Source organism: Diceros bicornis, chromosome 22, assembly GCF_020826845.1.
Source record: "Diceros bicornis minor isolate mBicDic1 chromosome 22, mDicBic1.mat.cur, whole genome shotgun sequence".
NCBI lineage: Eukaryota > Metazoa > Chordata > Mammalia > Perissodactyla > Rhinocerotidae > Diceros > Diceros bicornis.
The window spans coordinates 32,408,246-32,424,309 of NC_080761.1; the positions used below are offsets into that span (position 1 = coordinate 32,408,246).

At 41.0% G+C, this 16,064-nt stretch overlaps 1 protein-coding gene across 2 annotated transcripts in view; it reads right to left on the reverse strand.

The window, feature by feature from the left end:
• Positions 1-14,740, reverse strand: part of PTPRD (protein tyrosine phosphatase receptor type D) — a 494,552-nt gene extending 479,812 nt beyond the window's left edge. For both annotated transcript variants that reach the window (XM_058565790.1, XM_058565791.1), the window contains exon 1: positions 14,496-14,740. The gene's annotated coding sequence lies outside the window, so the exon portion shown is untranslated. The remainder of the gene's footprint in view (positions 1-14,495) is intronic.
• Positions 14,741-16,064: the final 1,324 nt, after the last annotated feature.

Here is a 16,064-nt window from a genome sequence, read left to right on the forward strand (position 1 = left end):
TGTTTGACTTTCATAGAAGTGTACTTCTCCACGTTGGGCAGGCACAAAATCAAAGAGCACGCATATCTGTCATTAGACAAAAAGCACAGAACCCGCTATCGATTCACTTTCCTTGAGGATGTTCTGAGACACGATATCTTTCACTTATATCTGGCAGGTACACTCTTTCCTACTAAGATCAATTGGTATTCTCAACATTTCAATGGTCTATCTTTCTTTTATTACATGTGTAACCTTCAAAATATCAAATGATGTTTCAGACCAATCAGGTAGACCAGTGTCGTCCAATACAACTTTGTGCAACAACGGAAATGTTTATGTCCAAGTTGTTCTATATGATGGCCACTAGCTACACGTGGCCACTGACCACTTGAAATTTAGCTAGCACAATGGAAATTATAATTAAATTTTAATTAAGTAATAAGGAGACTTGGCTTCTTCTGGTAAAAAAATAGGATAAAGAAGATCTGTCCCCTGTTCTTTCCCCCGAGTCTTGATGAGAAAAGGCAGTAGATTCCTCATCAAAGCAGATGCTGTCTGATGTGGAACCTTCCTCGATCTCAGAACCAGCCAGGCATTGGCCAGGACCCCATTTCTGGCAGTATAACAGGGACAGTCTTAAGTACAGAAAGGAATGGCCATGGGTTCCAGAAACCAAGGTGGAAGGGCTAGCTGGGACAGTGAAGTCTCTTCAATTCTTGAGGTCTTAGTTTCCTCAGCAAAACAACATGAGGTTTAATCTGAAGCCTTTTCTAGGACCTTCGGAAGATTCCCCATTCACTCTCTGAGAAATGGTCATCTCTATGACAAAGAGACCAACGTGGCCCATTTTACAGACAGAAAATTGTGTTTAGTCCACATCTAGAGATATGGAAACACAGTGTAATTTGTCACTCTGGTACCTAAATAATCCAAAAAGAAAGAGTCTTATGCTTAAAATATCTAAAAGATAATTTATTTCCCAGTTACCTGTCAGTAATACCATGTTCATACAGGCTGATGGATACAGGCTTTTATCTATTTGCTTATTTCATTATTTTTCTCAATTCTAGTTGCAAAGAACCTTACTATTGTAAAATCCTACTACATCACAGTGCATCTTGTCTTCTAAATGACGAAAACTATTTTGAAAAATTTACACAATCAGAAATGGTAACAGGCCTTTTTATTACATTTATTAAAATTTGTTCATCACATTTATATTACTTTTACTTAGTATGCATTTTTTTTAGCGTGTGCAATAGTCACCAGGTGACTAGTTTGGTATATCTCTGAAAGGGCTTTATTATTTTAAAACTGCCTTGAAACAAAATATCATTCAGAATGAGGCTAAGAAGATGCATATTTTTAAAAATTTCTCATAGAAACTAACCATCTGTACAATAATCCATTGTCTGCTCTACCAAAGTGATTTATTAAGGATAATGAAGCATATGATTTAATAGCTGCCAAAAATCCTTTTCAAGAAGGATAGGTATAAATAATACAAAAAGATGGTCCAATAATAGCCAAATCCTAACCTAAGAACTATTCTATATGCTAGGTCACAGGAAATTAGATGAGCTCAATTAACTGTGGAGCTAAGTGAAGTATGGCTAGGCAGCCAAGCCTCTGACCACCCTCTCCTATGCTAGTAGTGATGATGATTATTATTATTTAGTGAAACCTGTAAGTTCCTTTATCATGGTGGAATTTGAGTAGTTTTTTTTCCACATGACAACACAAAGCTCTCCAGTTGGAAATGGACATTATGCTAGCATGAATTTTCCAAAATCTTAAGAATCCAGATCTCTGCCTATTTGTCAGCGCAAACTGTACTTGGCAGTGTTTTGCTCATCCTTATATTCCCATCGTGCTTTGCATTTAGCAGAGTTTAATGTATGGAGCTTTAAAGAATGCATTGATGGGAGAGCAGGTGAGTGAATAAATAAAATGAGGTCTTTAAAATCCTTGCAAAAAAAATGCACTTCTATATTCCTATGAGACCTGGTTGTAACATTTATCATCACTTATACTTTTTTTTGATGGCCAGCTGTCAAAAGGTTATTTCCTTGGGTGGTAAAGGTTTCCTTAAGCCAGCTTCCTATAAAGCATGAAAAAACCCACAAAGGCATACACACTGTTAGAATGAGTGTCCAAACATCAGCTCCTATTTGCAAATTGACTCACTCTTCTGCTATTTTTGTTAATATTAGTCTTCTCAGGGCCTTATGAAATCAGCGAGGCAAATTTCTGATGACAGGAAATACAAGCCATCATACATGCCAGCTGTTTGGCATGAAAAGATTGCCTGGTTGTGCCTTACAGACATGGCACAGCCATTCATTGATAAGCTGGCACAGTCAGTCCTGTCCTCATGCCACCCAGCAAGTCCATCTAAAATAAGATTAGGTGTTATAAATCCTAGTGTTCCAGTAACACTGGGCTGCGGAAAATATCCATGGCTAAACATATACAAGGGGCCTATGTGTGAGACATATGTCACCTTCTGAAAAATGTGTGCTTCACCAGGCACACTCACCACCAGTATATTTACACACCGCAGCTCCAACCGCTTCTGCTCATGTGAGCCTGGCTTGCCAGAACTGAGATCAATTTTATTAGATACCATTAGTCTCTGTTAGGGCGGTCATTTGAATAACAACAGATTGGCAAGTATAAAAATAAGGCACCTGTTGTACATTTGGCAGCCTGGATGAGGCCCCTTAAAACGAAAACAAATACGAGCTATAACCATGCCAGGCAATGGCTTTTGGTTCAATAATGACCATGTGTCAGAATTAAGTGCATCTGGGAATTCCTACCACAGCCAGATGTAAAGGCAGATTTGTCTTGTCTAGTGGCATATGAGTAGATACACACAGTATACTCAAATTTGGCTTTGTCTTGTTTGGTAGGGAAGTAGGTAAGTGGAACTTAGCTCAAATAAAATAAAATTAATTACTGAAGAGCAACTGACAATATTATCATAAATTGTTGAGTTAAATATTAACCATATGGGCTGTAAGATTTGGGCCATGAATTAATTCACCTCTGATTTTTCTGGGCACACTGATTTGTTCACAGAATACTCTACAATAATGCACCAATATTACTACCAGACTAGGCCAGGCCATGGGTTAGGTGCTAGAGATACCACTGGGAACAAGACATGGGCCTCGGCTTCAAGGAATTTGTAATGAATCAGACCATAAATAGGCAATTACAATGCCACTGTATTATTTTGCAATTATGATAGATGCTATTGTAGAATTTATTTAGGGCTCTTTTATTGCATACAGAAACGGTATCCAGGCTTGGGAGGATGGGAAGGCTTCATGGAAGAGTTGTCAGCTAAGGTAAGACCTGAAGGAAGAGGTGAGTTAGGCAAAAATGGAAGGGGAAAGGACTTTCCACATGGAAGGAGAGAAAGCATGCTCAAAATAGACAGAACGGTCAAAGTAGTGCATCTGGGAAACAGCAAATACTTTAGTGTGGTTGGAATGGATGGGTGTTGGGAGTGGGGGAAGGAGAGGGGAGGAGAAAAATGAAAATAAGAATGGCGAGGTGGCAAGAGACACGGCAGGGGAAGGACATCAGGACCAGGTGACTTTTGCTGAGTATTTCAAGCTTTATATAGAGAGAATGGGGAGCCACTGGAATATTTGAAGGAGAGAGATGACATGACTAGATTTGAGTTTCTTTTTTCTTTTTTTTTTGGTGAAGAAGATTCACGCTGGCCTAACATCTATTGCCAATCTTCCTCTTTTTTGCTTGAGGAAGATTCACCCTGAGCTAACATCTGTGCCAATCTTCCTCTTTTTGTATATAGGTTGTGGCTACAACATGGCTGATGAGTGGTGTAGGTCCGTACCCAGGATTTAAACCTGTGAACACCAAGCTGCCGAAGCAGAGCATACCGAACCCAACCACTATGCCACTATGGCAGCCCCCCAGATTTGAGTTTCTCAAAGATCACACTGGCTACAGAGTCAAGAAGCAACTACAGTGAGTTCGCAACTAAACACAGAAAGGCTGCAATCCAGGCAAATGATGATGGGAGCCTTGCGAACAAATGCTAGCCAACATATTAAAAGGTAGTTGAAAGAAGTTAACATTTATTTTGGTATACTTGGAATAACAAGAGATTATTTAGAGAAACCAGATTTTAAGTGATAAATTTAAAATCAAAATTTAAATTACGTATTTCCTAATTTTTCTTTCAGAAAAATAAATCAAATTCGAGTTGAATCTGGGCAACAGTAAAAATCAGATTCAAATACACTTAGGAAATCATTTCCTAAAGTAGTATCTTAATATGCATAACAACATTTATTGAGCTTGTCATTCTTAATTTATAACTATTATGATCAAAAAGCATTTACTAAGAATCCAACTGTGGAAGAACCCTCACTACACATTACCCAAAGAAGGTAGTACACCCTACTCCAGGCTTCTAGGAGGTTGTGTTTATGGATTAACTCATAGAAAACATGGCTATATTTAGGGGACACTGTCACATGGGGACAGTGTACCCATGTGAGAAGCAGTTTTAGAAACCTGGGCAAAGAAGACTTAATCATTGGCACACTAGAAGAGCCATAAAAGACCAAAGCATTCTCCATGTAACTTTATTTTATGTACCATGTCTGATTTAAAACTTCAGGGTGCCTTGTTGTCAGAGAAAAAATAATTTTCGAAATCATCAAACAAAGGTAACATCCTGTATTGTATTATTTATAAAAGCAAAATTAATCAGAAATAGGCCCCGAGTCCTTACAAAAAATAGAATAAAAGCTAAACTTTTATAAAATAGGTTAATTGGGGAAAAACTTATCAAATCATCTATCTGTTACTGATAATGAAATTAACAGGTGAGCAATGAAAACAGAGTATTTTAGAAGACATTATAATTGACAAAATTTCCCAGATAAAATGGTGTAGGGCAGGCTGCCAATAAATAGATGCATATATATCAGTCACTTGGCATAATTTCATTTCTCTGATGGGAAGCTGTTCTTCAGATATCCCCGCCTGATCTATATTTCTCTTTATAAAAATGCTTTTGATTCCTTACCTGTTGGGCAGCTATGAAGATGCCAGCCTTTGTGATTTTAAAAACTATTCTTTTTTTTTTTTTAATTTTATTTATTTATTTTTCCCCCAAAGCACTAGTAGATAGTTGTATGTCATAGTTGCACATCCCGCTAGTTGCTGTATGTGGGACTCGGCCTCAGCATGGCCGGAGAAGCGGTGCGTCAGTGCGCGCCCGGGATCCGAACACGGGCCGCCAGCAGCGGAGCGCGGGCACCCAACCACTAAGCCACGGGGCCGGCCCTAAAAACTATTCTTGGTGGAAATATTTCATTTAACCACTCCTGCTCCAGGACTGACCCCAGAGCTCAGGCAGTTGTGTCACTGGCCTAAAAGCATAGTATCTTAGAGCTGCAAAGCAACTGCCAAAAAAGACCATCTAGTCCAAAGGTTTAAGAAAAAAAGAATTTTCAATGCCTCCAGTCCCAAGCAGAGAAAGAAACAGGAGAGACTCTTCAGAAATGTTAGAGGGACAACCTATATAACGCTTAAGAGTCTTTCTGAATTTTGGCCAAGAAAGCACCATGTCTTTGGGTATTCTTGCCTGGTATATGTGAAATACTTTTTTTTTTTTTTTTTTTGGTGAGGAGATCAGCCCTGAGCTAACATCCGCCAATTCTCCTCTTTTTTTGCTGAGGAAGAGGGCCCTGGGCTAACATCGGTGCCTATCTTCCTCCACTTTATATGGGACGCCGCCACAGCACGGCTTACCAAGCAGTGCGTCGGTGCGCGCCCGGGATCCGAACCAGCGAACCCCGGGCCGCCGCAGCGGAGCGCGCGCACTTAACCGCTTGCGCCACCGGGCCAGCCCCTGAAATACTTTTTTTTTTTAATTCATGCCAGACACAAGAACATATTGAGGGGTTAAGAGCAGAGTGGATAAAAGTTGGGGATTGTAATATTGCTTGACTTAAAATCTTGGCTTTAATTTCCATCTTTATTATATCTAGCTATGCAACCTTCGGCAAATTACTTAACCTCTCTATGAATCGGCTTCTTGAATAAACTGGTGATAATAAAAGCATCTGAGTCACGTAACATTATTTTAGAGATTAAACATATGCTGAAGATAAAGGACTATGCTGAATGCCTGGCACATAGTTCGTGCTCAGTAAATGTTAGCAACTAGCGCTACAGGACTTTACACACCAACCACTACTACTGAACTTCTAATATCAAGAAAATTAAAAGGAATTTGTTTTTCACCTATTTCAGTGTCCTGAGCATTATCAGAGGTTTCAAATGAATAATTATTCTCTGCATTCATGATTTCAATTAAATTCAACTCAAACTACATTCAAGGAAAAGGACATAGCCCTTGAGCTGAGCATTAGAAAATGGGAGAATAATTAGAAGGATTTCAAAGGATGTAAGTTAGGACACCGGTAAGGAGAGCAAGGGGAGTCCAGGAACAGTATTGGTAGAGCCAGGAAGGTACCTGAGAGCAGCGTCTTCTCCCTGACGCAGGGACTCTGATACTGCAGGAGGACAGAGCACCTGGGCTATGGTGAGAGAGGAGGCTGGACACCCAAGTTAGGGGTAACTGGTTAACTGCAAAGGGCTCTGACCGCTGTGCTGAGGATTTAGCACTTGAGTATGCAGGTTTCAGGAGGTTTGCATTTCAGAAAGCAAAAGTTTTTAAGAAAAAAATTGAAGAGGAGAAATGAAAAGACCCCAAGACCACATAGGAAGCTACGAATGCTGTGCCGAGCATCTAAACAACAAGATAATGGAAAAGAGGGAAGGAGACAGAGATGACACCAAAGTTTCTAGTCCAGGGATAAATCAGATGATGAGGCACCAAGAAAAAAGAAGTAGATATAAGTACGGATGGAAGATAATATTTTAAGTTTATAAAACACAGAGTTTGAGATATAGGAGAGCCTTCTATTTCTCAACCATCTAACAAGCAGATAAAAAATTCAAGTCTGGAGCTCCAGGGAGAAGATAGGAAATTTATGTTGAGGGTCATCTATACAGGAATCATTGCTTCTATGAGAAGTGGATAGGAATACCCTGGAAGACAATATAGACAGCGACCTAAAGAGGGCCATAGATGAAACGACAGTTAAAGAGTTTAGAATGGAGATGGAGACATAGAGGCCAAAACAGCAAATGAAGAGGAAACAACGTTTCTAAAGAAAGTGGGGTCAAAGAAGGAATTCGGAACAACTTCCATCCATGGGATATTTCCAATGGAAGATGTTCCCCAAAATTTATTCCTCTAGGAAAATATTATAATTTCTTCCTTTTTTCCTCTCCAGGAAAAAAGTGAAAATTAGTACTTGGCCAGTAAAGAGATTTAGAATATTTGAGATATTTCCCATAGATTATATTATTCCCAATTAGCCAAATAATCTTGATAGATCTATTTAAAACAAGATATAGAATCATGAATCTAAAAATACAGTGAACTCTTTCAACCTGAAAAGTCAAACTGGTAGTCATATTTTGTTTCTCTCTTAAAATTCTTTAATAATATTTCAGTTAAGTTACTATTACAAGTAGTTCAAATATGTTTTCGCAGGGAGGCCGGGGTCTACTCGTGCAGTAAGAAACCATTAGCACACTCAATATGTCCCTTTAGTTGAGATAAAGCATTAGGAAGGGGGATAAAGGAAAAAATTATTTTAAACATTGAAAACAAATGTCTTTTGGATCCATTATGGGACACTGGATCAGCATTTGATGCGTCTAGTCTAATTTTTCTCTGTGAAATTGTACTGGTGGATCTTAGGGAGAGACAGAAGGCTATAAATTCCTATCCTCCATCGATACATTTGACCTCAGAGCAAACCCCACAACTGGCTACAGGCACCCACCATCCATCATTGCCCTTGAAACCTGAGCTTTCAGGGAAGGACAGGTGCACTGGCAAAGAGCTAAGGAGCTTTCTAAGATGCACTACCATTAAAGAAAAAAAAGGCAATTCTTTCAGATCAGTATTTTAATTAACTGCTTTTCTAAACACCTCTTCCCCTGGACTGCAGCTCCACATCAAATATTATCAGGAATCTATTAATACATTTTGAGCAAAATGTTCTCTTTGTACATTCTAGGTAAAATCATTTCTAGCTTTTGCTCTAAAAGTTTTCTGAGATAAATAGTGTACTACGGCACACTGATGTCTACAGACTTCAGTAAAGTGCTGGAAGGGAAAAGGTGGTTCCAGCATCTGTAGTAATTATAGCATGCACACAACGGAATGCAAATTGGGCAAATGTACACAAAACACCCATATCCAACAAGTCTTAATTTTTAAGTCAGGTAGCAATAATTTATAGCAGATAGCTAAAGACAGCAGAACTCCATCATAGAAACTAGCGTTATTGAATATAGCATGTTCACTACTTGATTCTTCTTTTTGCCTCAAATTTATGTTCTTTTCACTGCAGCAAAACAAAAAAAAAAGGAAGAAGCTAGTTGAGATTTTGCAATCTTTATCATTATCCTTATATACATTATATACCTGCATGATTAAATAAGATTAAATAACTGATTTTCAATTATTTATAAGATCAGTACTAACACAAATCTTTTTGTTAATAAAAGTAGTCCATTTACTGAAGCATGGAAAAGAAGTCTCTTGTTATTGGGACCCAATGATTACAAATGATCATTTTATATATGTGAAAGTACAATATCTCCTAATCTCAAAGCAATAAAGAGAAGTGCTATTTTCTAAATGCAATTCGCAAATCTCAATTTGGTTAGCTACTGCTACATTAGAGAATATAGCTCGAAGGCTGTTAAAAAAACACAATTAAGAATTTATAAATTCAATCAAGCTCAGAAAACTGACAGAGTTACAATGTTTAAATCCAGTAAATAGCAATGTGGTAAAGGTCACAACGCTCCTGACATTGTTATCTGAATGTCAAAGTTAAGCAGTGTTTCTGGTCAGTGAATTCAAAGAACTAGAAGAAAGCCTAGCCTCAGATGGCTGCTTTTGCTCTTATATTTTATTATAAACGCTGAAAAAGCCAAAGAGGAGCTACCTGCCACCTAAGAGCGGCCATTTGCAAAAGAGAGCAAGGCTGGCTTGCTGCAGGTGGGGAGAGGAACATCTAAGTGGTCTCAACACTATTTGTCTACTGGTACACCTGATCTGCTGACTTACAGAATCAGATGTCTTAGCTTTCCAAATTGTCATCTCTACCATTTAATTTACTGATCTATGACACATGGGGTTTTGATTTGGGGAACAGCAGAGGTGGAAACACCAAGGAAAAGTTCAGTTTTACCTTTCTGTTTTGTAATTTTAAAAAAGCTATAGACCCACCGAGAAGTATTGATATGATCCTATTAAATATATCAGCATCAAACAGAAAATAATGAACAGAAAGATACTGAGTGAATTAGTTTGAGATGGAGGAGGCAGGATACTGCAGGCATTATTTTAAGCCATTTTTTTTCCTGACAAGTTGCTTTGAGCAGTGCAACAGCATATATGGACATAATATGTATATTACTTTAATGTCTAAGTCTTAAAAATATTTTATAAATAAAATGTTAAGACAAGAAAATGCAAACTAACTGTTGATTACATGAAAGCAAGTGGGTAATTTATTAAAGCGGAAACGAGCGGCACGAGCCCAAAATGTAATTTTGTGAAATACATCTTATGAGAACCCTATTTCATTAATGCTTCAGTATAGCACCATTGTCATGACTTTATTATTTAGATTACATTAGATCAGAGACTGCTGTAGCGTATAAGCATTTGTTCTTCGACCTCCCCAAGACTTATGACGCGAAGAAAATGCTGAACTTTTACATCTGAGGCTATAATTTCATATAATGAATAATCAGTAAGCACAAGCCGTATATTCTTTTAGCTATCTCTCTTAAGGGCTTAATTGTGGAGAGCTGAACCACATTTTCATTTTTTTAAAAAAAGGGGGGGTAAGAATTTGAACACTTTAATTGTCAAAACAAATGCAAGCCAAGCATGACATTTTAATAAGTGTTACCAATTACTAATTAAAAGCAAATGAGATTATCCATATAGAAACCATATCCCCAAACAAACATATCTTTTGGTGGAAATGTCACTGTGTTATAAAATTACAGACGCTTAAGCAAGTGATATTTGTTGGAACGAAATTTACTGACAAATCTCTTCCAAGCAATCTTCTTTCACATTATCAGATTTCTTCAGTTGATGTGTTATATAGGAATCCTCAGTCTTGTAGTTTACAGAGAGAACAACTCTTCTCTTTGCTCTTTCTTGGCAGATCATTGATAATATACAAAGAAATGTTTTCAAACATTAACTTTGCCTGAGGCTACAAGTTGCCTTCATGCCATCACAAGTAAATGGTTTTCCTAAAAGATTTTTTCAAAGAAACTAAACAGTACAAATAAAAGGTAAATAACCCCATAAGGTAATAAGATACTCAGTAGGCTTAGCTTAAAATATAACTCATTTACTACTAATCTTTTCAACCAAAAACTACTGTCCCTTTAAGACAATAGGAAAAAATAATACATTCTTTGAATACTCTGGAAAACTGAATAACTATATCTTTATATTTAGCACCTCATATATCTGTGCTTATAATAAGAATCCTAAAAGTATATTTTCTTGCCACTAAGTTGAATACACTACATCAAAGGTAAAGTTTATTTTCAAGATTCCCAGAAACTTTTGAGAATTAAAAAGGTACCCGTGACCAAAGGTTTGATGTATAGATTTAAAGATGTGAGCCTAAAAGTTTGATGGTCTCAGAATCACAAGTTAGAGTATACACATACTTCAACTCTAAGACTACTCACAGGGCCGGCCCCGTGGCTTAGCGGTTGGGTGCCCGCGCTCCGCTGCTGGCGGCCCGGGTTCGGATCCCTGGCCCGCACCAGCGCACCGCTTCTCCGGCCATGCTGGGGCCGCGTCCCACATGCAGCAACTGGAATGGATGTGCAACTATGACATACAGCTATCTACTGGGGCTTTGGGGAAAAAAAGGAGGAGGATTGGCAACAGATGTTAGCTCAGAGCCGGTCTTCCTCAGCAAAAAGAGGAGGATTAGCATGGATGTTAACTCAGGGCTGACCTTCCTCACAAAAAAAAAAAAAAAAAAAAAGACTACTCACAAATACACACTGAAACGAAAGAAGGGTAGTTTTAAAGCAAAATCACCTTGAGAAACCCATCTTTCCTGAAATGGCACTTTTCCTATGTGATTGTGTTAATGAATTCTTATTTATCCATAGAATCCTTTTAAAAATAGAATCGTTCAACGGCTTGATAAATCAAGTTTGGTCTGAAGGAAATCCAATATGCAAATACTTATAGGGTGCTCTTTTACAAATAGTCACCCTTGTCAGTTTGAAAAACTGAAAATCAACAAAAGAACAGTGTAAGTATACTTGACCTTATTGCCTACTGTCCATCAAGACTGCCAAGGCTGGTCGATTTCAAATTTGTGAAACTGACACTTAAAAAGGTATAGTTCATCTTCAGTCCAGGTCCCTCAAGTGCTGACTAAACTGTAGTCACAGCCTCAGATTCTCCTTCCATACTGCCTTGCACAGCACTTATAAAGCTAGTTTAATCACACCATCAATCTATGACTATACTTTCCCTAAAGTAATTCTGCTTCATTTATCTTTTAACCCTACATTACACAAATAACATCCTTATCAGTCCAATAAAGAAAAGTTATTAATGTTCCTATCTGTTTATCATTGACATACACTGAGAAACTGGGATCACATATGAATTTGCACAAACACCTCTTCTATGTTTCACACTCCATATGAAAAATCATCCTTACACCACCATAGTTTCAGAGCAGCTCTAAATAATGTTCTTGTAAGACGCTTCAATCAATGTCTATACTAACATCAGAGCATGAGTTAATGGGTTAAAAAGGACAAAATAAAAACTTAGGGGACTGCCTACTTGAATTTTTTTTAAATGTCTCTCTAGGAAGGGTTTGCATATGCCATACAAGGATGTCTCCTGGATATAAGAACAGTTATACAGGCCCCTAGTGGCTTAGCAAATAGCAGCAGATGAGGGGATTCCGATTCTTAGTTCTCACTTTGAGATATTCTAGCTTTAAATGAATGCCAACCTTAAAAGGCAAATCAAATCACTGTATTTAATACTTAAAGTAGTTTCATGGTTATCGACTGAAATACATATATATTAAAATAGATCACTGCATTTCATTACTTTAGTAACTACAACTGCACTGGTCCGCAAAGAATTTGTGTTATATAACCTCCACAATAAAATATTTAATTCATCCACCTCTTTACATGTCATTACAAAAGTAATATATTACTCATATATATTAAAACGTCTTCGAGAGACACTTTTCCTCTTTGAATCTCATTCCTATTACACTATTATTACTGAAGGCTTTATGAACAGATTATTTCTATGCAAAGTGCTCGCTATTTAAAATGAACTATAGATACAAAAAGAATGCCACTTTTACAATAGTAGAAATCTAAATGTATTTCCTAACAACAGCCAGTGATAAAACTCACATTGGGGTGAATCTATTTTAAAAGATCTACAATTAACAACACCCCTTAATCCTCAACTCTTTGCTGTCTTTCCTTTACAAAAGAAAATTCCAGGCAGGCACATTTACAGCTTTTAGCAATTTTTAACTGGACACAATCTGACAGCTGAATTCATGAAACTGACCAGGTTGTCAATTTCACACTTTGAAAGTACAATAATAGCTGATAGCATGAGGGTGAATTTAAGAAATCTGTCACAGAACTGCTAGCTCCATTGAAAAGCAAAGTACAGTACATAATTATGGGAGGTGGGAGGTAGGGAAATTTTCTTTCTATTGTCCATTTAGGACATCTGTTTCAAGAATTCGGACATCAAGCCCTGAAAATTTATTCTCTCTTTACTATTTCAATAAAATAATATCCATCTGTGGCATATAACTGAATATGTTTTCAAAATAAGAGTAATATCTACTAGGCATTGTCCTGGATATCATCATATTACCGATATTACATAATTTTTAAGTTGGTATCATCTAAACATTCCTTTAAATCAGAATATTTCAAGTTTTGGTACATCACCCCGCGTTTACTCAAGTTGAGTAGTGGGTGTGTACACTTTGAAACACAGATGGAATAGCCAAAATGGTTAGAACTGTCTACAGTTGGACTAACTCCCCATGTGTGCTACAGGATGGCTGGAAAGAGCACACCAAAGAGAAAGGTTCCCATTTGTAGCTCTGGAAGTCCAACAGCAAATCTATCTGAAGTCACAAGCAGTTACCAGTCTCTGAGAGGCTCAAAATGTGTTCCCTACGCTCTAAGTCCTGGCACTGTGTCTGTGGGCACGTAAAAGGAAAGAAGAAAAAAAAACAACTTTAAGAGAAAATACAGGGAGAGCGATCCCTCAGGAATCTTCCCGGGGTGCTTCCTCTAGATTGGTCTGGGGGATCACTCTAAGAATTTTAGAAAACAGAGGAGACATTTGGCAAGTCGTGTACTGGGAGGCGAGCTGGAAACAATGCAAGTGGATTGTGATATTCCGGGTTTTGGAGAATGGAACTACTATTCAGAACCCTGGAACACCCAATTAATGAAAGCCAAGCTCACAATTAGGGTTCAAGAATTTTTTAAAAGCATAAGAAAACTGACTTCATTTGTTAATGCTTCTAAATGCAAATCAACCTCACAGATAAACAAGGCAAGTTTTCTACATGCCTATATAAAAACTACAATAAATCGATAGAAAAGCAAAGAACCTTTGGTTTACTAGTGGCTTTCCTTTTAAATTGTTTCCTACAACTTGGGCTTTTCATTGTAAATTCTGCGTTCCCTTCCCTACGGGATGAGTGTGTAGGAACAGCAGATTCCCGTAGCAGAACTACGAGCTCTGATTCTGCCATGGAAAGGTCTCCAAAACAATCCCCCTCCTCTATGGCAGCCGCGTAGACTTGATCCCTGCTGTTTCTCCTTCTCCCCACTAGTTCAGAGGAAAGAAAGAAAAAGAAATCGCCCCCTCACCACAACCAGCCCTCCTTAAACAGTGATCACTGCCTCTTAAAAAAATATATGCAGTGGCAGAATCCCTGGGTAGGGTCGGATTGCCCCACCGCTCCACATTTCCCCCAATATACGCCCACCCCAGGAGGAGAGAGCGAGGGTCGCACAAATACACATATCCAAACACCCTCTTTCTCCAGAATTGCCACTCTCCCTGGTCCGAAGCTTTAAGTGAGAAGCGACCCGCGCAGTGGAGGACCTCTGCCCAAGGAGCTTCAGAGAGGACAACTGTGTGCGCTCCGGTGCCGGGGCGCTGGGCTCGCGGACGCGGGAGCGCGTTGCTCCGGCCCGAGAGGCGCGGGCTGCCGGAGCCGGGCTCAGGGAAAGCCCCAGGCGCGGAGAGGGGAGGACACAGGGGGGCGGACCGGGTCAGCTCGGGGACTTACCTGGTCATGTTGGCTCCGGGCAGCCGCCGCCACCGCCTCCCGCGCCGCCACCAGCACTTTCCTCCAGCGCCTTCGCGCCCCGCCACGGCCGCGCAGCCCGCGCCTGCCCCAGCCGCCGCCTCCGGGCGGCCAATTTAATCCCGCGGAGCTGCGGCCGCCGCCGCCGAAGTCCCCTTGGTCGCTGCCGCCGCCCGGCCCTCGTGCGGCCAGCCCAGTCCACAGCGAGGAAGTGGAGGAGAGTCAGCGAGTGAGTCCAAAAACCCGAAATCCAGCATCCAAAGGAGCGCGTCCCCCCGCCCTCCCTCCACCCCTACCCCCTTCTCCTCCTCCTCCTCCGCCTCCTCCTCCTCGTCTTCCCGGGCCGTCCTCCTGGCCCTTCTGAGCCCGCGGCGTCCGCGGCGGTTTCTCCTCCTCCCGTTCCTCCTGCTCGCCCAGCGCTCGCTTCCCCGGCTGCCGCCGCCGCTGTGTGTCTCCTCTCCCTCCTCCTCCTGCTGCTCTGCCTCCTCCCGCTCCTCGATGCTCCGCCGCTCGCGGCTGGGGGGTCCTGGGCCGCGTCTCCTCTCCTGCCTCCGCCTCGCCTCTTTCCTCCTTCCTGCTGCTGCTGCTTTTAAAGAGGATTCTTTGGCCACAAATAGCAACTCGGCTGCCCCCCTCAGCGCCTCCCTCCCCTTCGTCTCTTCTTCCCCCCAAAAGTGAAGCGCACGCGAGAGGTAACCAGAAACTGAGGCCGGCGGGGGAAGAGGGGAGGCGGAGGAGAGGGGGCGAGGCGACGGTTGGAGACCGGCCCGAGAGGAGTCGAGGGCCAGGACGTGGGATGGCCAGTCCAGCCCAGTCCTTGGGCCTGGCGTGAACCTGGTGGTTACGGTTGGAGGCGAGGTGGTTTGGTGGGGAAATTAAATGAAAAAGCTCGGGAAAGTGATTGGAAAAGCTTCTCTCTTTGTTTCCTTTCTGGGTGATTTCTAAAATCCTCGTAACGTGCTGGGGATCCCACGGAATCGCGGTGCCCCAGCGCTAGAGGATTGTGTGCGCGCGTTGCCAGCGCCGGAGTGGGAGTGTGGGCGCGCCGGGGCGCGGGGAGAGCCAGGCCCGCGGCGCCCGCTGGCGAATCGCTGAATCTGGACCACTGACCCGCTGAAAGGGCCGGAGAGCTGGACGAAGGAGGGGCAGGCAGGAGAGCTGGGCGAAGGAGGCGCACCACACACACACACACACACACACACACACACACACACACACACACACACACTCTCTCTCTCTCTCACAGAGGAGGGGGCGGGGTGACGTCACTCTCCAGCATTCATCCACTAGGCCAGAAAAGACCCCTTCTAACAAATTCACTCATCTGCTAAGAGATGCACACCCGGGCGCTTCCTGCTCTGCATCCCCGCGCACGGGAGAAAAAAATGCTGCTCGCGCCCCATTCCAAGCAGTTATGATAACATAAAGAGCGCGCCTTGATGAGACAGTTTGTGTCCGCCCCAGTTCACCTTGGCAGCCTCATTCTGGGATGCTTGTAGGATCCACTTTGGAGTCAGAGAAGAAGAAAGGGAAATATCGAATTAATCAGTG